We start from the raw sequence: 25,072 nt of genomic DNA on the forward strand, positions 1-25,072 counted from the left end.
AAGGGAAAACCTCAGTCTTGTCTGGGCCATCATGGATGCTTCTGTGTGAACAGCTCCTTCAGCTGTTGGGAGGGGGGGATGAGGAACAATCCCTTCACTCCCCTTGAGGAAATTCAAGGAAGAGTTGTTGGAGCTCCAAGCCACATGTTCAAAAGAGAAGAAGAAAGTCAGAGAGGAAACTGCTTCTCCCTTTGAAATCCCCCAGTAGGAAGCTTTTCCTGCTGAGTGACCAATCCTCTTCAACTCAGTCTCCCATCATGGGAGTATGGAAAATAGGGAACAACCAGAAGCCTCTGGGCACTCATGTCCTTTGGAGCCTAATGGGATGACCTCTGTTATATGTGCTATAGAAATATCAGTTTGACAGTACTATCGTAGCTGGGTTGAAGAGAGGAGAGATTGAAGGCATCATTTAAACCAAAGAAAAGAATCACTAATGGTGGTAAGGGATCTCTCACAGTTTGCCCCATTGGACCAAAATGCCAAGTCCTCCCTACAATGGGCCACCATGTGATCAGAAACAGGCCCCCAAATTCCAATATGGTCTGCTAGAACCAGGAAGGCCAACTCTGAGCATGCTCCATGGAATGGCCACTGCTGTATTGGAATTGGTGGGGAGATTCTGGGGTGGATATCTATCCTGATGACCAAGGTTGGCCCTGTTCAGAGTTCTAATTTTAAATAGGCTCCATTCAAACCACTCTATGCCCAATGGGCCCTGCAATAGATGGGCCACTGAGCATTCCTCATGGGGGAACAGAGGTTCAGCACTTGGCTGCAGACCTCACACAGAGCCAGGTTAGGAGAAGGAATAGGGTATGGGGGATGGCAACCCTTAGCCCATATTTCCGACACAAGGCAGCCAAGCTACAAATGGGATCCACATGGGCTGCAGAGCAGCAGATGTTGAGAGAAACCCGGGAGCTCACACGAATCCCACCCCACCCCACACGCAAATGACAGAGAGCCTTTCCCCACTACACAGGGAGCCCACATGGGAAATGTTCCCCGTCTTCCTCTATGTCCTCATCCTTCTATGGGCCAATCCAATTCATCAAGGAGGCAAGAATCACTGAGTTTTGAACAAATTGCCCCTATGTCCCCAAATACACTAAGTTCCTCTTCTGGAGACTCATTGTGTCATGGTCTTGACCCCCAGGTCCTCCACAATGAGGTTAGTGGGACACAAGCTCTGGAAGGTTCTCTCAAATAGGAATGGCCTAATCAGTGACTGTGGATATGTCTTTTGCAGGAGAGCCCTAGCTAAGCAAGGAGAAACTCATCCATCACTCCTTATAGTGGGCTGGCTTCTAGAGGATGCAACTGTCTGGCTATGATTGCCCATGAATAGAGAAAGACACACTCCTGTCTTATGTATCCCCCTTGCATAGGGATGATGACAGAAAAGGGGGCAGAAGATGCCAAGGATAATATAGTTTTTAGGCCATCTAGTGCACTGGTTTTGGACTCACAAGACCTGGGTTTAAATCCTGGCTTTGCTATAGACTAGTAAGGTGACCCTGAGCAAGTCTCTCCCCTAGTGTGGTCCTCAGTTTCCTTCTCTGTAAAATGAAGAGGTTGGGTGAAATTATCTCCAAGCTCTCTTCCAGCTCTTGAATGCTATGAACTTACTCCTTTGTTACTTCAATGGATCTGTGATCTCACTGATGGTGTATTTCCTCCATCTTCTAGATCACAACCCTTCCATACTTGTCTATCCTTTGTGACTATTGTTCATGTTGTTCTCCACACCATTTGCCCCACGCCCTGGAGGCAACTTCTAGATGTCTTGACATTATGTGAGTACCAGTGGGGTATGTGGATTGTCCATCTATTGTTTATCTTTCCACATGACTAACCTGCATCTTTTTCTGGTTCTCCTTTTCTTTGATGATACCTAGAATTCCACTTCTGGTGTTTAATTCTTCTTGGAAGTCAGTCAGAAGCCTACTTACTCCCATGTGTTGCTCCATTGCCTTTTGTATGACCTGTGACTTCAATTCTTCAAAGAAAATGCTGTGAAACCTATGAAGATTGTATGAGAAGGTGTGACTTTTTTCATTTGCTTTGGTTTTGGTTTTTAAAAATTCTTAATAAATTTTAATCTATATCTTTTATGGATAGCCCACATGCAGTCCTTAATCTCTGCAAAGAAGCAGGGGAAGTGCCATTTTCTATCTTTTCTTTGGGGACAAGTTCAGTCCTAATAATTCACAGCATTCCACTTCAGTTATTTTATTGTTCTTTCCATTTACAGCATTGTAATCGTTGAGTATAGAGGTTCTGCTTACTTCACTGTACATCAGTTCATATACGTCTTCCCATTCTTTTCTGTATCCCTCATATTCATAGTTTCTTTTCTTTTCTTTTTTTTTGTGAGGCAATTGGGGTTAAGTGACTTGCCCAGGGTCACACAGCTAGTAAGTATTAAGTGTCTGAGGCTGGATTTGAACTCAGGTCCTCCTGAATCCAGGGCCCCGTGCTCTATCCACTGTGCCACCTAGCTGCCCCATATTCATAGTTTCTTATAGCACTATAATATTCCATACATTCTTGAACCACAAATTTCGTAGCCATTCCCCAATTGATGGGAATCTACTTTGTCTCCAATTCTTTGCTATCGTGAAAAGTGCTGCTATAAACATTCTGGCATATTGGACCTTTCTTTCTACCCTTAACCTTCTTGAGGTACAGTGTGTCTAGCAGTGAGTTGCTGGGTCAAAGGCTAAGGACAACTTAGTCACTTTTTTTGCCTGATTCCAAATTGCTTTCCAGAACTGTTGGACTACTTCATGGCTCCAAAAACTCTTTCATGTGAGAGGTACATTAAAAAAAAAAGCTGTATTGAAAGGTAGTGTGACACAGTAGTTAGAGAGCTGGTCTCCAATCCAGGAAACCTGAGTTTGAGTACTACCTTTGCCATATACTGACTGTGTGACCTTGGGGAAGTCACCTAACCTCACTGTCCCAGGCAACTATATCTAAGACAAAAGTTGTAGAATAAGCTCATATCTTTAGAGGTAGAGGGAATTATTTTTTTCACTGGGAGTTCCTATACCAATAGAATCACAGCTTTGATCTCTGCACTTCTCCCCCACTGAAATTTAGGAAAAATAAAATGAACTTCTAAGCCATAATAAACAACAAGGCATGGTGTGTGTATGTGTGTGTTGGGGAGAGGGGAGAGGGAGGCGGGGCGGGATACTGAGCCATCTGGAGCTATCCAGGCCCCAGCTGGAAGCTTCCCTATGGAGTTGCTTCTATTTGTACGTGCTCCATTGTAACGACTGGGATGCCATTGAGGCACAGTTCCTGCATGAGGACCAGATTACTTCCAAGGCTAAGTAGCGATCAATATTTAGCTTGCGTGCACGTTACCAAGTTCTAACAAACTCGAATGAAGCCGAAAGGGCGGGTCCAACACCCTCTAAATCGCGGCAGTTGTGTCAACTGAATCATTTCTCTGTTACTGGAAAAATGACTTTGCTGCAGTAATATGCTTTAAAAGTCACACTGAGCAGACGTCTGAGAAATCAGACCTGACAGCCTGGTAACTAAACAAGGCTCTCTGACTTTAGTCCCGACTTAGGGATGAGGGAGGTTCATACAATCATAGGCTCAAACCTAGAAGGGACCCCAGAGGCTATCTAGTTCAACTCCCTTTTTGACAAAGGGGGAAACTGAGGCCTAAGGAAGGGAAGTGACTTGCTCAGGGTCATACATAAGAAATAGATTTAGAGCTGGCAGGGATACTGTGAGGACATGTAGCCCTAACACCTTTATTTTACGCATGAGGAAACTGAAGTCCTGATTGAAAAAGTGACTTGCCCAAGGTAACACAGAAAGCACCCGTGCCAGGTTCAAGAGGAGTCTGCATGAGCACTCTGGGATGCAGATGGGATTTCAGTATAGGCATGGATTGGACTAGATGACACCCTTTGTGCCTAGGATTGTGTTAGTCATGGATTGTTGTAGGCACTCGATAATTTTCCAGCGCTTTCAATGATTTGTTCCAGATGAGGGTAAGCCATGATGCCCTCGGGGCATTTGGTGCTTCCCCCCCCCCATCTTGGAAAACCCAGGCCCCTCCTTAATAGTTATTCCCATTGGCCCCCATTAGTGCACAATTGCTGCAGACATTCAGTTGGAAATGAGCTTAAAAAAAACCCCAACAACAACAAACAAACGAAACCAGGGCAACCCAATAAACCACTGACATTAGAAAGAAATTATTCCCAAATGCTGAAGACCTACTCCCATTTGCTGTAAAGGTAAATTATAGGGCTAGAAAGGCAGCATGGTACAGTGGAAAAGGCAATGGGTTTGAAAGCCCTAGGGCCCTGGGTTCAAATTCTACCGCTTTCTGTAGGACTTTGGACAAGTCACCTCATTCCTCTGTACCTCAGTTTCCTGCTCTGTACCTCTGAGGTCTCTTTCATCTTGAGGTCTCTGATCCTATATGTGACCTCAGACAAGCTCCTTCCATTCCCTGGGCCTTAGTTTCCCCATCTGTAAAAGGAAGGGGTTGACCTAGCTGGCCTCTCAGGCCTCTTCCTGCTCTAGATCTGAGATCCCATGGGTAAACTTAGGGAAGTCGCTTCCCCTCCTGATCTCAGTTTCCAGCTCTGTAAAAGGAGGGAGTTGGATTAGACTGCCTTTGAGATCCTTCCAGCTTTAAATCTAGAATCCAATGAACTCATTCTTCAAGCATGCTGCACACTTGCTAATGACTAACCCGAGGGCCTAGAAAGAAATCCCTATTGCAGGCCACAGGTTCCTTTAATGAGTCGCTCGCTCTCTCCTCCCTCCCTCCCTCCCTCCCTCTCCCTCTCTCCCTCTCCCTCCTCTTCTCTTGTTTCCCCCTCTCTCTTCTCTCCTTCCTTCCTTCCTTCCTTCCTTCCTTCCTTCCTTCCTTCCTTCCTTCCTTCCTTCCTTCCTTCCTTCCTTCCTTCCTTCCTTCCTTCCTTCCTCCCTCTTTCCCTCTCCCTCCCCCTCTCTCGTTTCCCCCCTCTCTTCACTCCTTTCTTCCTTCCTTCTCTCCCTCCCTCCCTCCTTCCTTCCTTCCTTCCTTCCTTCCTTCCTTCCTTCCTTCCTTCCTTCCTTCCTTCCTTCCTTCCTTCCTTCCTTCCTTCCTTCCTTCCTTCCTTCCTTCCTCCCTTCCTCCCTCCCTCCCTTCCTCTTCCTCTCTCTCTCTCTCTCTCTCTCTCTCTCTCTCTCTCTCTCTCTCTCTCTCTCTCTCTCTCTTTCCCTCCCACTCTCTCCTTCCCCTCCCCTCCTCCTCCCTGTCTTTATCTCTCCCTCACCTTCAGTTCTACCCTCAGCCATCCAGACTGCAGAAGGTCACTACTTCTAAGAGGTGGCCATTGAATTCCTTTTTGGAAGAGAATGAAGATGGAATGGGGGCCGCTCTCTGGACACAGTAAACTCCCTTACCATCACTGGACCCATCTCCAACAACACCCTGCTTCCTTTTGCAACAGCTCCCAGGAGTCCAAGGTGTCAGCAGAGTATGATTTGATCCCTGCAAGCCCAAGAGGAGCCCAGAGAGGGAGATTTGAGGGGAGATCACCCCATAGAAGCTAAGCCTGATCCCACTGAGATACTGACTGACCTTAGGGAATTTTGTGCTACACTTATCACTCCAAACTCCTATGAGCTGGACTGGCAGATGATAGAGATGTCCAATTTAGAGCTAGAAGGGCCCTCAACCTGCCTCTTTTTTTCTAAAGGGGGAAACTGAGGCTCGGGGATCAGAAATGACTTACTCAGGGCCACACATGGGATCATAGCTCTAAAGCTGGACGGAATCCCAGAGAACATGTAGTCCAAGCTGTTCTTTTTTTTCAGAGGAGGAAACTGAGGCCCAGGGATGGGAAGTGACTTGCCCAAGACACACATATGTAACTCAGGTTTTAAGTCTTTGCATAAGACTCCTCATTGGAGGAGAGAATGCTAATTCAAGGCTGCTTGCCTGGTGAGAGTTAGAGTTGGCTCAAGAGTTTTGGAGAAGAGAAAGGACACATAAGGTTCCAGACTCTCTTCAGGGAGAGATCTATAGAGAGAGAGAACAGACTTTGGGAGCTGGAGACTAGGAGGGGAAATCTGGCTCCTCACCATCTCTGATGTTCAGATTTCTCCCTAGAGACTTCAGGGAATTTCCCCTTTGGCAACATCAGGGCTTCTCTTTGTCTCTGTCTCTGTCTCCGTTTGTCTCTATCTCTCTGTCTCTTGTCTGTCTCTGTGTGTGTGTGTGTGTGTGTGTGTGTGTGTGTCTATATGTGTGTGTGTGTGTGTGTGTGTGTGTGTTGAGCTGAGATATCTTACTCCCAGAAGGGCGGATCACTCAGCCTATATATTATTTGGTGTATTCAAATCTGCAGGATGTCTCTGATTACTGTTTACTAACGTCTTGGATAAGTTGGTTTGCTCACTGTTCACTGTTTATGATGATCCTTTGCATAACTAGTATTTGGTGGAAAGGAGCATAGCCTGTAAGATGGAAGCTTGGGGAACTCCATCCCTTGGAAAGGAGAAGGACCAGGAAAGCCATATTCAGGGGGGCTGATGGGAATAATTCTAGCCCTCTCACTTAGAGGAGAATGGAGGAGTCTGCCTCATGGCCCCTTTTCCTGCTCCCATCCAGGTAGGAATCAAAGTTTTCCTTTCAGAGGGGTGGGCAAGATCCCAGAGATATCTATTGAGGTCTCCCCTTGTTCTTCATTTAGACAACCCATGTGGACAGATGTGGAATCAAGATGGGCAATATATACCCTACATCCAAGACACCAGACCTTAAGCTAGAAGAGTCCCCAGAGGCCATCTAATCTAACCTCCTCTTTTTGCAAAAGGGGAAACTGAGGCCCAAGGAGGTCAGGTACCTTGGTCAAGGCCATACACAATAGTAGTTGTAGCAGTAGCTAATATTTACATAGGGCTTTATGGTTTGCAAAGCACTTTACATATCTCGTTTTATTCTTATAGCAATTCTCTAAGGAAGGTGCTATCATCATCCCCATTTGTTTTTTTCCGCGGGGCAATGAGGGTTAAGTGACTTGCCCCAAGGTCACACAGCTAGTGTCAAGTGTCTGAAGTCGGATTTGAACTCAGGACCTCCTGAATCCAGGGCCGGTGCTTTATCCTCTGTACCACCTAGCTGCCCCTGCACCACCTAGCTGTCCCTGTACCACCTAGCTGCCCCATCATCCCCATTTTTACAAATGATGAAACTAGGGGGCAGGTAGGTGGCACAGTACATAAAACAGCAGCCCTGGATTCAGGAGGACCTGAGTTCAAATCTGTCCTCAGACCCTTGACACTTTTTTTTTTGGTGAGGCAATTGGGGTCAAGTGACTTGCCCAGGGTCACACAGGTAGTAAGTGTGTAAAGTGTCTGAGGCTGGATTTGAGAGACCCTTGACACTTACTAGCTGTGTGACCCTGGGCAAATCACTTAACCCTCATTGCCCTGCCAAAAAAAAATGATGAAACTAAGGCATAGCACCTTGCCTAGGGTCACAAACCTAGGAAATACCCAAACCAACATTCTCTTTAATCTAAGTACGGCATCTCATCCACTATAACATTTTGCCTCATGGTAGACAATACCCAGCTAGTGACTGCAAATTTAATCTGCATTCATGGAGAGTTGCTTAGAATTTGCATGTTGTTTTCCGTGTTACTAATTTCATTGCGAAAGGAACTCAAATCAATTCATCCCCTGCTTATAGAGTTTCAGAGTGGGAAGGGATCTCAGAGCACAACTAGTTCCGCTTGTGTCTCAATCAGTCAAATAATCAACAAGCATGTATTTATTAACCACTTACTATTGGCCAGACCCATGACCAGGACAGCCCCCTTCCTCCTGAGAGAGGCCATAAGCTTTAGAGGGAGTTTCCTTACCAGGAATGTATTATACCAATGGGAACAGCTGTAATTGTCAGAATGTGTTGTCTTGCATTGTGCCAAAATCGACCTCTTTATACCTTCCATCCACTGCTCCTAGTGCTGCTGTCTGGGGCTAAGCAGAACAACGTTCATCTCTCTTCTAGGGAGGGAACCAGCTTTCTGCTTAGCACAGTGCCTGGCACATAGTAGGCTCTTTTAAAATTTAATTTAATTCATCTATCTATTTATCGTCTATTTTTGTGGGGCAATGAGGGATAAGTGACTTGCCCAGGGTCACACAGCTAGTAAATGTCAAGTGTCTGAAGCTGGATTTGAACTCAGGTCCTCTTGAATCCAGGGCCAGTGCTTTATCCACTGCAGTGCCACCTAGCTGCCCCCATAGAGAGCTCTTATTAAATATATATTGGATTGGATTCCACGTGAAAGTTCTTACAATGCTTGTGGATAGGTAGTATTTACTTTTTAAGTCTTCTATTCTCCAGGCTAAGCACTCTTAATTCCTTCAACTGACCCTCTAGTAGAATGAAATGGAAGCCCCTCACCATCCTGATTACCCTCCACTGGATACTTTCCAGCATATCAATGTCCTTCTGGGGATGGGGATGGTTAGCCTGTGTTGAAATAATAAAAATGACAATACTACTTAAGTTAATTTACATATTCAGTACCATACCAATTAAATTCCCAAAGTAGTTTTGAGAGCTAGAAAAAACAATAATAAAATTCATCTGATGGAGCAAAAGGTCAAGATTCCTAAGGGATATAGTGAAAGAAAGTAACATGATGGATCTCAAACTGTACGACAAAACAAGGATCATCAAAGCAATTTGTTACTGGCAAAAAAAAATAGAAAAGTCAGTCAGGGATAGATTATGTACACACAGATAAAGAAGTAAATGAACATAGTAGTACAGTATTAAATTAAATGCAATGGTCACAGCTACTAGGATAAGGACTGGTGACAATATGATGAAAACTGCTGGAAAAACTGGAAAACAGTCTGGCAGAAACTAGGGTTTAGAGTAGACCAACGTCTTACACCATATACAGTGAGCTTCAAGTAGCTATGTCCCTGAGATGTAAAATGCCATATCATAAACAAATTAGAGGAGCAATGAAGAAAATACCTGTTACAATTCTAGAAAGAGTTCGTACCAGACAGGGGGCAAGAGTATCACAGAAGACTATTGGACAATTTCGATTAGATGACATTTAGAAGTTTTTGTAAAATCTACATAGCTAATATTAGAAGAGAAACAGTTGGGAAAAATCCCCAAGTTTCTGTCATAAAGGTCTGATATCCAAGATATATAAGGAATTCATTCAAATCTATAACTTCTTACTATGTGGAAGGAACTGTCCTTGGTGATATATAGATACAAAAACCAAAACTCTAGCAGTCTCTACCCTCAAGGGGCCTACATTCTGACTGGAAGATACAATATATGAACATAGTAATGTGAAGAGGGGGAGAGATCTCTCTAAGGGGAAGGGCTAATGGTAATGTTGTCCTTAGGGTATGCTGGCACATCTCATATATTTAAGCCACACTCTATGGTCATCTGCGCCTACGAGTTATGCCTTACCCAGCTATGCCCCACTTCAGTTATTGGGTCAGTGATGGAGACCAGTATCAAAATTTCAAACATGGTGGCCTCTTACCTCCTATCACAGTTAGTCCTAAATGGGTTGTGATAACCCATTGACTGATTTTAGAATATTCCCCACCTGCTTCTATTGTTATTTGGTCTACCTATAACACACATGTAACGTGTGTGCCATACTTTGATACTTGGATAGATTCATCTATGGCATTATTTTCCTGGGGACACCTTACCCTTGGGCCAATTGATCAGTTTCCTAGTGTGATGGGAGTCTAGTGCATGTGCAGAGTGTCTCTAATGACATCTCAGCATGTGGAGATGCCAGAGAGCCTGCTTCCTGCTTCCTGGAGAATCATGATGTTGTTGAATTAGAGTGCTTTGGAGAGACTGTGGAGCATGTGTGGACATTCTATAACTGGTTCTGGGCTCAAAAAGACCTATCGGCTTCAGCCAGAATGTGGCCTCAGAACTCGTAGGGAGCTCAGTGACTCCTTCACCCAAAGAGACTGTTGAGGGGAGCAGAGCCTATGACCTTGTGAGTTTGAGAGATCCAGAGGGTGCCTTGGCATCATGGCATTCCAGAATGTGGGATTTTAGCCAGTGTAGCATTGATGCCCCAGAAGTGTGAAGGGAGTGGAGGCTCCTTTGGCATCCTCATCTTGCAAAGAGAGATGTGGGTCCGTTCAGAATTCACATCACATTTACACATGAATTTGGTAGGACTGATGCTATGTGGGAACTAAACTAATTCATGGACCTATTCTTTCCCCCACCCCCATTAGACATCAAAGGGGTGGAGGCAAGAGTATGCTCCTGGGGTATTGAAGTGAATTTGAAGTGAATATTCCACTGGAAAAATTAATCACATTAAGCAATTAAATGGAATTGGGGCACAAGTCATTGGCCACTACTAATGGGGAGAACAGAGTCAGTGGGAGTTTGAGCCAAGGGCAAGAGAAGAGATGCTCCACAAGCCCTAAGGGTTACCCCCTGGATCTCTATAGGGAGATGTAGCTCTGGAGAGGGACCCAGAACTTCTCTACACCAGAACAGAGCAGGGCCCAGAGAAAATAGGACACAGCACAGGCCACTTTTGTTACAAGGAAAGGGAGGGGAAGGAAAAAGGCATTTTGTGTTTCCTGGGAAGGACAAGCATGAATAGGAGACTCCACATGGGCATCCAGAGTGCAAAATGTTTCTCTGAGGGGCATGCAAACTTGGGAGACAGGTACCTATAGAAAGTGTATGAGAAGGTCTGGGGGTAAAACTTGTTTCAGTTTGCAATTCACTTTTTTTCTGGGGCAATGAGGGTTAAGTGACTTGCCCAGGGTCACACAGCTAGTAAGTGTCAGGTGTCTGAGGCTGGATTTGAACTCAGGTCCTCCTGAATCCAGGGCCAGTGCTTTATCCACTGCACCACCTAGCTGCCCCTGCAACTCACTTTTTTTTTGGTGAGGCAATTGGGGTTGAGTGACTTGACCAGGGTCACACAGTTAATAAGTGTCAAGTGTCTGAGGCTGGATTTGAACTCAGGTCCTCCTGACTCTAGAGCCAGTGCTCTATCCACTGTTCCACCCAGCTGCCCCCATAATTCACTTTTAATAAAAAAGACTGTTTGGGTTGAGTTGCTTCTCAGAGTCTCTAAGGATAACATAAACATGTTTGTGTTTGGGATGACTTGAGGGCCAAACTTGAGATAAGTAAAAAGGGAAGAAAAGTAGGTGGCCACCCAAGGTGGCACATTGCCCTAGGCTTGCTATTATTGGCCTGGTGCTATTGTGGAACAGGCTGCTACCCAGGGCTTATACCTCCATGCTCTTCCTACTGAAACTTGGGTCTTTGTTTGGCTAGACAAAGCTGTGTTCATGAAAAAGGTTATATTAACTGGAGCCTGCTGGAGACAATGTATCATTTGCAAATGAGACCTTTGTGGTCTAACCCAATTATTCTCATCTTCATTCTGGGAGTTCCAAGCTAGTAGAGGAGATCTTTATAGTTATTCAGGGCTTTCAATTGCTTCTCCTAAGATGGAGAGATAGGAACTAGAGCTGTGGCTTCATTCACATAGGGAATTACTGGATGAGGAAATCCTTCTCCCAGTGCAGGTTGACGCCTGCTCTGCAATGGATGCTCTTAGAGAGTTGTCTCGATTATTGATAGTGACTTGTCCAGGGTGACAACAGTCAGGATGTGTCTATTTTCCCATAACCCTTAAGAAGTGACTCTCATATCCATTCCTTTTAGCAATTCTGCTAAAAACACACATGGCTACCAGGCACAGTTTGTCACTGGCCACTAGTCTAACCAGTATGATTAGGAATCCTCTCTGTGAAACACCTGACAAGTGGTCATCCCAAGGCAACCCATTCCGCTTCTGAACAGCTCTAAGTGTTTGGAAGTTTTACCTGACATCAAGGCTAGATTAAGCCTTTGCTTCAATCCCTACTTAATCTTTTTTTTTTTTTTGCAGGGCAATGGGGATTAAGTGACTTGCCCAGGGTCACACAGCTAGTAAGTGTCTGCGTCCAGATTTGAACTCAGTTCCTTCTGAATCCAGGGCCAGTGCTTTATCCACTGTGCCACCTAGCTGTCCCCCCTACCTAATCTTAAACCACTGAATGGGTGTTGCTTCAAACTGAGACCTAGGAAAGACCTTAGCTTAAAAAGGCCAAGGTCTCCCAATGCATCCTGGGCCATTGCCAGTCGTCTTGACCTATGTCTTGCCACTGGATTCTAATGACTCTGGAGGAGAGAGCAAGGCTGATGACTTTGCCAGGCTCTGACTCACTTAAATTCAATTCACTTGCAAGTCAAGATGTTGCCCTCCTGATGTCATTGGTCCTCTTTGAGAATGAAGGGCAAATAATAGCACTATGCCTTTCTAACTTCTACCCAGTGCTTCTAGTTCTTCCCTCTGGGGCCCCACAAAGAAAATGGAACCTCTTAACAGTGTGATGGACCTTTAGACATTGAATAGTTAGCATCCCCCCTGAGTCTTCTCTTCTTCACACCCAGTTCCCTTTCTATAGATGGATCCTTATCAATTGGAGGCCCTCTGCTATCTTGCTTGCTCTTCTCTTGGGGTGCTCAATCTTATTCTTCCCCAAAAGTGGCACCCAGAATGGGGCCCAAGACTCCAGATATTGTCTGAATTAGGGCAGAATCCAGGAGGACTCTTACCTCCTTAGGCCTGGACAATCAGCTACAGTCAAGTTGAAGATCGTCTTGGCTCTCTCGCTTGCCATATTTCACCATTGACTCATATAGAGCCTCTCCTAGATCCTTTTTCAGACAAATTGCTATATCCGTGATTACGCCATTCTGTACTCATGAAGTAGAGTTTTGGAACTCAAGTGTAAGACATTACATTAAATTAAGTTTCATCATAGTAGATTTGGCCCATTGCCCTAGGCTGTCCAAGATCTTTTTTTGGCTCCCAGCTCTGTGGTCCAGTGTGTTAGCTATTCCTCCCAGCTTTGTGTCATTTGCAAATTGGATAAGCATGTTATAATCATAATCATAATAACTCACATTTTTATAGTATTTTGCGGTTTATAAGAATACATTCTTCCCAACAACCCACTGAGGTAGGAGGACAAATATTGTCCTCATTTTAGAGATGAGGAAACTGAGGTTCAGAGAAATGAAGAAACTTTCCTGTGGTCACATAGTAAATGAGTGGGGTGAGATTCAAAACCAATTCTCCTGACTGTAACTCCAGGACTCATTCCACTCTAATACAGTGCCCCTATGCCTTTATCCAAGTCATTAACATAAATGTTAGTGCAGGACCAGACATAGATCCCTGGGGAGCATCCGATTAGAGACTTCCTTCCAAACTGATATCTGACAATTAATAACTAATCTTTAATTCTGTCCATTTAGCAGGTTATTGAATCCACCTGATTCTATGCATTGTGAGGCAAAGGGGCTTATTCAGGTGACCCCTGATCAATTGGATCTGCCCAATCCACAGGAGCTCAGGGGAACAGATAAAGACAATGAGGTAGGAAGGTTTTGTTCCTTTCAGACTTTGAATAGTTGCTCTTCAGACTTGTAAAAGTGAGTGGTTCACTTCTTAAATGACTTGTTTGTGGACTACAGAATGTACAAAACTGGGAATAGCTCATGTAATGGATTGCAAAAGAAGTGTTAAAAGTTCTTTACTCTTTTAGGAGGTGTGAGGAAGTTCATTAATAACCTGCAGTCAGTCAAGAGAGAATCATCCCTGGCAGTGAAGAAGAGTTGACTATGGAAGAAGAGCCCAGCTCATGATGGGAAGGTGATCTTTGCTTTTTTCCTTGTACCTTTCTCTCTGCTCCCTGCTCTCTGGCAATGCTATCTTGCAACAGCTCAACCAATAGGAGATGCTGTGCTCATCAGAGAGCAGGCCAGGTATAGAAATCAGCAAGATGTCAAGACAAGAAGAGGAAAAGACATGGGACACCTATTGTTGTGGAGATATTAGCGACTCTGAACATGTGTGTTCCCTATGTGAGTCTCTTTATTGATGTATTTTAAGTGTGTACCCACTCTTCTCAGTGAGACTGTATTTGTGGGAGAGTATGACCCAGGTCTATGGGAGAGATGTCTTATAGCTACTGGGGGGGGGGTTTGTTTGTTTGTTTGTTTTTATGGGGCATTGAGGGTTAAGTGACTTGCCCAGGGTCACACAGCTAGCTAGTAAGTGTCAAGGGTCTGAGGTCGGATTTGAACTCAGGTCCTCCTGAATCCAGGGCTGGTGCTTTATCCACTGCGCCACCTAGCTGCCCCCCATTGCTACTGTTTTTTTTTTTTTTTTTTACCATGTCCTCTCAGTAAATGCCTTGCTTTGAGCTAATTTTATCCTTTGACTGATTATTGAAGGTAAACACATTTGTGGGGGCTTGTGAGATACAGTATTAAGAGTGTACACTCACAGGTATCTTGAGCCAGCCCAGAGTGGGTACACCATGTACCATAGTCTCATCCTTGTCCATAAGAATAGTGTGGAAGGCTTTGTCAAATTATTTGCTAAAATCTATATTGAATGTATTTACAACATTCCCTTGATCTACCAATCCAACAACCCTGTAAAAAAGGGAAATGAGATTCTTCTGGAATCACCTGTACTTGCTGGATTTCAATAATTCCTGTTTCCTTACTTAGATGTTGATATCTCTTCAATAATTCATTGTAGAATTTTGACAGGAGTTGAAGCCAAGTCCTGACCTACAGCTTGCAGACTCTATTCTGCTTCCTGTTTTCAAAAATCAGGAAGAGATTTGCCCTTCTCTTGTCCAGTGACACCCCTTGACTTCTCCATGATCTTTCAAAGATTGCCAATGATGCATACCTCACTTCCAGTTTTGAATACCCTTGGATTATGGAATTATAGAATCTCAGAATTGAAAGAGGACCTGAGATAATCTTGTCCAAACTATACATGAACAAAGTAGCTTAAAAATCCACCTTACTAGCTGTGTGACACTGGGCAAGTCACTTAACCCTGATTGCCCCACAAAAAAATTTACCACCCTTTTTGGTGTCCTTAGCATTTTTTCCCAACCTCATCTGCTAAAACTTTTCTTATAGGGCCAGGCTACACTTTTGTATTCATCCTCTACTACCTCCCCTTGTCACCCTTTTCTGTATATGTGGTTCTTTTGTTTGTTTTTTAGTGAGGCGATTGGGATTAAGTGACTTGCCCAGGGTCATACAGCTAGTAAGTGTTAAGTGTCTGAGGTCGGATTTGAACTCAGGTACTCCTTAATCCAGGGCCAGTGCTCTATCCACTGTGCTACCTAGCTGCCCCTTGTATATGTGTTTTTAAAATCTAAGTTGGTTGGTGAGTTCCCTATGCATCCACATCAGTATCTTTAGACAACTCTCCCTTTGAGGGTACAGCTTTCCCACACTGACTTTATGCCTGCCTTCACAGAATCTCATCCTGGAAAGTTTTCATTTCCTTCCTGAGCTGCCTTACCATATGATATTTTAGGTCATGGGCTCCTATCTAGGCTTTCTCTGAGCCCTTGGGAGATGAACTCTCTCAAAGTTTAGTATGGATACCCGATTTTCCTGGACTGTTCCATCACATGTTGGCCATATACTCAGGAGGAGTCTGGTTAAGAGGAACTCCTTGTTAACAAGGCTAACACAGATGAAGCCTCTGTTCTGGCACTGATGGAACTCACATTGCTCTGGTGCTTGTTGGCTCGTTGTGGTGACATTAAGGATGATTGATTGAGTCATGGCTAGTCATACACTTGAGAGATGCCATTGGACTTTGGCCTTTAAAAGGGAGCCTTAAAGAGCTAGAGAGGGAGACATGGCAAGAAACAAAGCTGCGATAGTCAGTCACACAGATTCCAGTTCCTGAGAGGGATTCCTGGATGGCCCCCTGACCCTGTGGCCCTTCCAGGGAATCACGGGTATCACAGAGCCACCTGGCCACAGAGACAGCAGCAGATGGAGGCAACAGTGGGCCAAGCAGGGAGCTGCAGGAGCATGAGCCAGGAACAGTGGAATGACAGCAAAGTCACAGAACAACATCTGAGTTCCTGGACCAAGCCAAGGAGTTCCAAGACCAAGTGAGAACTGGAGCCAAGGAGCAGCCAAGGACAGAGCTGCATGGTGGAGGAGCAAGCCTAGTCCTTGCCACAACTTCAGTGGGACTGACTTTGATTGTTGATACAGAGTGGACTCTCTAGTGGCCATGAAGTCTTTTCCTTCTTGGAGGAGCCTCAACTCTAAGGTAGTACTTATGATCAATCTGGAGGACTAAATATAGCCTCTGTGGAAGGTGGGAGTTCACTGGAGAGGGAAGGAGAATTTTTTTCATGGGCTCTGGTATAAGTCTTTTCTGTCTTGTACTTTCTGTCAGGCTATGTTAAGCCTTCCTATATTCAGTACATTGTTAGCTTGAGTGCTTGCAATGGAAGTAGATGCCCTTATAATTTTTTTTTGTAGAGCCTTAGACATGAGCCAAATACTTATGTTTCGTGGGGAAATCCTGGGTGAGAGAACAAGTCCAAAGCATGATTATTGAGAAATCTCAAGATTAATCCTGGTCACTCAGTCAAAAAGCAATTATTAAGTGCTTACTATGGGTAAGCACTGTGCTAAGCTCTGAGGATACAAAGAAAAAGCAAAACCAGTCTTTGCCCTTAAAGAGCTTACATTTGAATGGGGAAAGGCATGTGTGCAATATATACATATAGGGCTGTGTTAGTAAGTGTTTAATAACTGGTTGTCCAGAAAAAATTATGCACAGTACATTTTAAAGTTTAACCTGCATTATTATCATTTTCACTATCACTTTCTTAAGTCCAGATAATGAACAACAAATCAAGTTCTGATTTATTGTGTTTTTGATTTCTGAGGTGTAAATGCTCACATTGAAAATTTAACTATAGGCTCTCTTGAGTCAGTATGAGCTGGTTCCAGCACATTCCTGAATATAGAGGAGATGGAAGGCTACCTTAGAGGATTCCTAGATGCCCAGAACTAAAAGTTACAGTTTATATGGGAATTCCAAAAAAGAACATTAACTTCCCGCCAAGTTTCCCACAATTCCTCCTTGTTGGTGAGGTCCAGAATAACCCACTACTCCTATCACATCCTCTACCATTTGATGAATGAAATGATCGTGAAGACAAACCTAAGAATTTATTAGCTGTTCTGCTTTTGGTAGAGAGAGTAGATGTCTTAGATAATTGAGGTAGCCCATCACTATTATATCATGACTTTGTGGAGGTTTTTGATGTATTTACTGAACTCCTAAGTGTAGCCAGAATCAGATTCAAATATCAATGAAAAATATTTAACAAAAGAAAAATACAACAGAACATAGATAATGTCATATTTTTTTTAGTGGGGCAATGAGGGTTAAGTGACTTGCCCAGGGTCACATAGCTAGTAAGTGTCAAGTGTCTGAGGTCGGATTTGAACTCAGGTACTCCTGAATCCAGGGCCAGTGCTTTATCCACTGTGCCACCTGGCTGCCCAGAACATAGATAATGTTAATATGTGGTTTTCTAAGTCAATATGTGGCCCAGAGGGATCTTTATGTATGGTTTAGTGGCCCCTGGCTCTATTTGAGTTAGACAACTCTGGTCTATAGTATACTCCTGTAATTTGTGTCACTTGTGCCCCCATCTTCTGAGGTCATACCACAATTATACAGGCATCTCTAGCTAGACATCTCCCTCTGCTCTTTACCTCATGTGTCCCCATCTCCTTTTCAAGGCCAAACACAAGGGCTAGCTCAGGTAGATGAACTCTATTATTAGTGGTCCTCATAGCTGCCCGACAGTGAATTGTGTCCTATGAATGACTGGGAGTCTCGACTGGTCTTTTTATGTTGTAGTTGTTACTCTCTAGGGTGTGTCCATGTCTCTATGATGGATATATTTAACCATTTTCTCTCTTCCTCTTTTCAGTTTAAAGCCTTCTTGGTTTTTTTTTTTCAGGGCAATGAGAGTTAAGTGACTTACCCAGGGTCACACAGCTAGTTAAGTGTCAAGTGTTTGAGGCTGGGTTTGAACTCGGGTCCTCCTGAATCCAAGGCCAGTGCTTTATCCACTGTGCTACCTAGCTGCCCCCCAGTTTAAAGCCTTCTTGATCGCATTTGCAAGACACTAGGTAATCACATATTTTGACATTTATTTTAAGGTGTACTCTGTCCCTGATAAATTGTAAGCTACAGGGCAGAAATTCTGTTTTCTTTTTTATTTCGTTTTCTTTTTTCTTTTTTGTGGGGCAATGAGGGTTAAGTGACTTGCCCAGGGTTGCACATCTAGTAAGTCTCATGTGTCTGAAGCCAGACCTGGACTCAGGTCCTCCTGATTCCAGGGCTGGTGCCCTATCCACTGCACCATCCAGCTGCCCCAGAAATCCTGTTTTCAAAAGAGTTATTCTTAGCCAATTAACCACTTCCCAAATCTGTCATTCTCCTTGGAAATCACTGCCTTCAATCAACAGTGGTGCCAAAAACACCACCTGTGCCCCTAAAGTCTTCAGTGTCATGGCTAGGATTTCATGATCCCTAGCAATGCTTTCTACGTTCCTTCCATCAATATCATTTGTAGCTATGTGAATTTCCAGGTGTGGGGAGTCATCATTAAGCTTGATCAGTCTGAGAGAGTTCTCTGTCATATTCTACATTCCTGACCAGGGCAGACCACTGACCACAAGTAATTGACCAGCCTGTCATGTGGAAAGGAGATTAGATTTATTCTGTTTGTCCCCAGAGAGCAGAACAATGGGGAGAAGTTGCAAGGAGACAAGCGGATGCCAAGAGACACTTTCCAATGATCAGAGCTGCCTATAAGCGTGATGGATCATTAAACAGAGTTTGCCAAGTGTTTCTTTTTTTTTGGGGGGGGGTCCTTTCAGTTATGAGTTGGAAGATATGGCTGTTGAGAGGATTCTCCAGTTCTAAATTCTGTAATTCTGTAACCTGTCTCCGTAGGGAGCTAACAACCAGCATTTCTCAGCTCTTTTCCCTCTGACCTCCCCTGGATCCTTTCTCACCTGAAAGTCATCATTCTGGGGAGGACAGTTGCTTCTTCCTCAGAGGGTCAAGCTCTTCCTTCTATGGGAAGGGTCAAATATCATTTACTTAGATAAGTATTCAGGGTGGGGTCATCTGGTACCATCTTCTATGTCCTGTTCCTCCACCCTCCATCCTCCTGACACAGCTCAGGATTCCCCTCTGCCTGCTCATGGGTGTGTCCTTCATTGGTTTTTCCTAGAAGACTCTCTTCCATTTTATTAAGGAATCACTTCATTCTGCTCTTTAACTTGGAGAGGGGTAAGGTGGTTCTCTAGCCCTCTTGCCTAAGAGAGAAATCACCTGGCACTTTGCAAAGAGAGCAGTCACCTGGCCTGGGCAAAAAGATGGAAACCATATACTCCAGCAACCTCAAAACCTTCTCTCCAGAGAGGAAAGCACTACAGAGTAGTGGGAATTCTGTGACTGGCAATTAGCAGTTTTCTGTCCCAAACCTAATGCAGCTGAGCATAGATGGGGATTGGGGGAGGGAGAGAGAGAGAGACAGAGACAGAGAGAGACAGACAGACACAGAGAGACACAGAGAGACAGATAGAGTGACAGACACAGGGAGACAGAGACACAGAGAGACAGAGACAGAGACAGAAACAGAGAGACAGAGACACAGGGAAATAGAGAGAGGCAGAGATACAGGGAGACAGAAACAGGGAGACAGAGACATAGGGAGATAGAGAAACAGAGACACAAGGAGACAGAGACACAGAGGCAGAAAAGGACAGAAACAGGGAGACAGAGACAGAGAGAAAAAGATAGAAAGAGAGAGAGAGAGAGAGAGAGAGAGAGAGAGAGAGAGAGAGTGTATGTCCTGACCAATACTTAGTGACTAAATCCTGGCTTTTCACTTCTCTATCCCACCTCATCTGTGTGAAAGGTTCAGAATTCAGGCCCAGTGGCAGACTGTATTTGAGGACCAGCTTAAATGAAAGAAGCCTCCAAAAAGCTGTCTTCACAATAACAAGTAACATTATCGCCATTTTACAGATGGGGAAACTGAGGCAAAGATCAGACCAGTGACTAGCACAAGATATCTGTGTGACTTTGGCAAGTTCTCTATGTGTCTCTATAGGTGCATGGTAAAAATCTTGAGGATAGGGACTGTCCTTGCGATTTCATTTGTATAATGTCTAGGGGAGGAAACCCCCTATACCAATGGAGAAAGGCACTTTCTTTGCATCTTCCTTTTAAAGGGTTGGTTATCTAGAGCACTGAGAGGTTAAGTAATAATAATAATAATAATGGGAGGGGACAGCTAGGTGGCAAAGTGGATAAAGCATCGGCCCTGGAGTCCGGAGGACCTGAGTTCAAATCTGGCCTCAGACACTTGACACTTACTAGCTGTGTGACCCTGGGCAAGTCATTTAACCCTCATTGCCCCACAAAACAAAACAAAACAAAATAATAATGAGAAGAGAAAGGGAATAAGCATTTATATAGCACCCAGTATGTGCCAGGCACTGTGCTCAGTGCTTTTTATAAATATTTTCTCATTTGATCTTCATAACCCTGGGAGGTAGGTGCTTTTATGATCCCCATCTTTTTTTTTAAGTGAGGCAATTGGGGTTAAGTGACTTGCCCAGGATCACACAGCTAGTAAGTATTAAGTGTCTGAGGCCGTATTTGAACCCAGGTACTCCTAAGTCCAGGGCTAGTGCTCTATCTACTGCACCACCTAGCTGCCCCTATGATCCCCATCTTGCAGACGAGGAAAGCAAAACAGACAGGGGTTAATTGACTTGCCCACAGTCATCCAGCTTGTAAGGGTCTGAGGCAGGATTTAACCTCAGGTCTTTCTGGACTGAAGGTCCAGGTCTCTATGCACTATGGTGTCACCTAGCTGCTTCAAAATGACCTGCCCAGGGGGATGTAGCCAATTTGTAGTGAAGGTGGGATTTGAATTCAGGTATTCTTGAGAGGTGGAGGCTAACTCTCTCACCACCATGACACACTGTCTATCCCTCTCTTAATAAGCTGTTCAAACTACTTGGCATGAAATGTGCCCCTTGCCTCCATTCAGTAGTCACACTGGGTCTGGGAAAAGACACATTTCCTATTTTTCTCCCTATTTGTACATTTACAGGATCTGAGAGCAAGGGCCCTCAGTGGACATCTGGCCCAACTGCCTCATTTTACTGAGGAGGAAACTGAGGTTTAAAGGAGGAGAAGTGACTTGTCCAAGGTCCCACACATGTCAGAGATGAGATTCTCTGACTCAGGTCCTCTGATCCAGGATCAGGTCAGGGATCTTTTCCTATCTTTCTGTCTCTGTTTCTTACCCTGTTCCCCTTCTTACTGTATCTCTCAAATGAGATTAAAAGTGCTTAGCACAATCCCTGGAACACAGTAGGTGCTTAATAAGTGTTTGTTCTCTTCTCTCCTTCCCTTTTCTGTCTCTCTCTTTTCCTTCTTCCTTCTCCCCTTCCCTAATTTCTTCCTTTCTCTGTCTTTCTCCTTCTCTCTCCTTCCTTATTCCTCTTTTCCTCTTTCTTCCCGTATCCCTCTTTCTTCTCATCCCTTCCTCCCCTCCTCTTTTCTCTATCTTTCTCTGTCTTTGTCTGCCTCTCTCTCTTCCTGTTCATCTTTTCCTCTCTCTTCCCTTCTCCCTCTATCTCCCCTTCCTTCCCTTTCCTTCTCTTTGTCCCTCCTTCGTTTCTCTTTTCCCCTCTCCTTTTCTCTCTGCCCCCTCTCTCTTTTCCCCACTCAGTTACACACACACACACACACACACACACACACACACACACACACACACACACACACACACACAGAGATATAGCCTTAGCAGCAGAGTTTGCTTTGGCTGCTAGTTGTAGGGGAATGTCCCTTTGGCCAGGGCTGGTGGGGGGGGGGTGGTTGGAGGGGCCCATGCTGAGTTCTGCTGTCTGTAGGAAACAGCCTTTTTCCAAAGCCTGAAGAGGCCCCTGATCCACTTACTTATAGAAAAGGTTTGGGGCAATTTCACCTCTTCCTGTCAAAGGGCTTGAAGCTTCACATAAGGCATCCCAAGTAGGTCAGAGCTGGGCACCTCCAGCTGGGCCTCAGCCCTGAGCCCTGGAGCATGATTTGCCACGTTGTTGTCTGTGCTAACCAGACAACAGCTCTGCACTGAGGGAGGCCAAGCAAGGGAAGAAAGGCCTGGGAAAGAAAGAAAGAAAGAAAGAAAGAAAGAAAGAAAGAAAGAAAGAAAGAAAGAAAGAAAGAAAGAAAGAAAGAAAGAAAGAAGAAAGAGAGAGGCAGAGAGAGACAGATACAGAGAGACAGACAGGAAGAAAGGAAGGAAGGGAGGAAGGAAGGAAAAGAGAGATAGAAAAAGAAAGAGAGAAAGAAAGGAAGGAAGGAAGGAAGAAAGAGAGAAAGAAGAAAGAAAGAGAGGCAGAGAGACAGAGACAGACAGGAAGAAAGGAAGGAAGGGAGGAAGAAAGGAAAAGAGAGCTAGAAAAAGAAAGAGAGAAAGAAAGAGGGAGAGAAAGAAAGAAAGGAAGAAAGAGAGAAGGAAGAAAGAGAGAAAGAAGAAAGAGAGAGGCAGAGACAGAGACAGAGAGACAGACAGGAAGAAAGGAAGGAAGGAAGGGAGGAAGGAAGGAAAAGAGATATAGAAAAAGAAAGAAAGAAAGAAAGAAAGAAAGAGGGAGAGAAAGAAAGGGAGAGAGGGAGAAAGAAAGGAAGAGAAAGGAAGGAAGGAAAAGAAAGAAAGAAAGGAAGAAAGAAAGAAAGAGGAGAAAGAGAGAGGGAGAGGAAGGAAGGAAGGGAGGAAGGAAGGAAGAAAGAACAAACAAAAGAAAGAAAGAAAGAAAGAAAGAAAGAAAGAAAGAAAGAAAGAAAGAAAGAAAGAAAGAAAGAAAGAAAGAGCCAGAGGTTCAGGGCCCCAGTGAGGGAATGCAATCATGAAGGAGGAACTCTGGGAGCAGTGATGTAGCTGAGAAGCAAAAAGGGATCGGGGGTTTGCACATTGAATTTCTCTGCCCTTTCCCCCTCCCAGAAAACTGCTGCTGCTCCTCTTTTGGGACTGGCTGCTATCAGTCTCTGACACTTGTTCTGTTTTTGTCCCTCCAATGGGTTCCCCTCTCCCCAACTTCTTTGGGGAGATGGTTCTGCAAGCAAGGGTCCCATTTGTCCCCAGTCATTCTTTAGGTAGAGGGGGAAAGGAGGGAGGAATAGTTTGTTATTTTACCAGCAGGACCAGAAGCCCCCTGCCTCTGCAGGCAGAGTGAGTAGCTCCTCAGATTCGAGGGGCCCCTCGCCACCCTCCCCCAGCCGTAGCTCCTCTTTCTGCTCAGAGTAGCAGAACTGCAAAGAGTTCTGCATGATTTGGTGCCATGATGCAAAAACTAGACTGGGGTCTGTAGTGACTTGTATCACTTGGTATCAAATCGTTTAGGAGCTGGTGTCAGCAGCAATTATCTTGAAATAGTTAGGGCAGGCTGATTCTCCCTGATTCATAGGATAGCACTGGCTAGCTCATCTCAGGGGCATCAGGCGTGAACTAAGATAACAAAATGTTAGCACTTAGTTCAGACGTGGTTGGGGGTGGGTGGGTGGAGGGGAGGGCTCCCAGAAAAAAGGGCTCTTGGCTCAATAGATCAAATTTGTTCCTGGGGGGAGCCTGGCCTCTTAAAAAGTTGAGCTTGGCCTACTTGATAAGACATGTTTTTCTTGCACTCTCTAGCTCACTGCTCACACCCAGGAATTCTGGGAAATATCTCTTAAAGCTTAGATGTGACTCGTTATCTAGGGTATCTTTTGAATAAAAGATATCAATAATAATGTCTCTTCTAGAAAAGGTTCTCAGTGTCCAAAGTAGATATCAGGTATGGGGTAGCTATTAATTTCTTTCATCACAAAGGAAATGTTTAAAACACAGAAGTGTTTACACATTAACATAGAATGAATGCCTAAGTACATTAACAAATACTTAAAGCATGGACCAATAACTATGGCCTATTATAATCTCCTGGGAGGTAAAGACCGTTTTAGGAATGCTTAACATGGATTTCACTTTTCACCTCTCATCTGGGCTGTCTGTTCAACTTACAAGTCTGAATCTCTTGATAAGCCAGAGCATGACTTGAGCATCCTTTGTCCTTTAAGCTGCGGCATCCTCCTGGCAGGGGTCATCTTTCCCACTGAACAGCAGACCAATAGCAAGAAGTGCCTCCTCCTGGTCAACCAGTCACCTATGCTTAGAGAAAGAAACAAAGCAGAAGAAGGCAGCCAAGGACTTCAATTTCTGTTTCAGGTTTGCCTAGGCAAACACATGTTCTCACTGTAATGTTCTTGTAGCCACTATGGCTACTAATGGTGGGAAGTATTGAAATCTCCTCTTCCCTGGCTGTAAATCCAAGGGAGAACTGGCACTGGTGAGCAAGTCTTCTAGTATTGAGCCAAAGTGCATGCAAAGCTCAGTCAACCTTGTGAAACTTACCTTGTGGAGGTACTCTGTAGAAATGAAAGGGATTTGTAAATCTGTTCATTTGTGCCCAGAAATCCTATTGCCAGGATTATACCCCGATGAGGTCAAAGGCAGAAAGAAAGGTTCCATAGACACCAAAATATTCAAAGCAACATTTTTTAGTCTCAAAATACTGAGAACAAAGGAGATGCCTGCCAATTGGGGAATGGATAAACAAATCTGGCTACATGAATGTAATGGAATATTACTACACCAAAAGAAATGATGACTATGAAGAATTCCAGAGAAGCATGGGGAGACTAATATGAACTGATGCAGAATGAAGTGAGCAGAACCAGGAAAACAATATACACAATGACTAAAACAATATAAACGGACAGGACAAAAAAAGGAACTGAATGTAGTTCAATCAAGTTCAACTCTTTGTAACCCCATTTGGGGTTTTCCTTCTCCAGTGGATTAAGGCAAACAGAGCTTAAGTGGGTCACACAGCTAGTAAGTTTCTGAGGCCAGATTTGAAATCAGGTCTTCCTGACTCCAGGCCCGATGGGCTATCCACTGAGCCACTTACCTTCCCTGAACTGAATGTTACATCATTTTA

The sequence above is a fragment of the Dromiciops gliroides genome, chromosome X, assembly GCF_019393635.1.
Source record: "Dromiciops gliroides isolate mDroGli1 chromosome X, mDroGli1.pri, whole genome shotgun sequence".
Taxonomy (NCBI): Eukaryota; Metazoa; Chordata; class Mammalia; order Microbiotheria; family Microbiotheriidae; genus Dromiciops; species Dromiciops gliroides.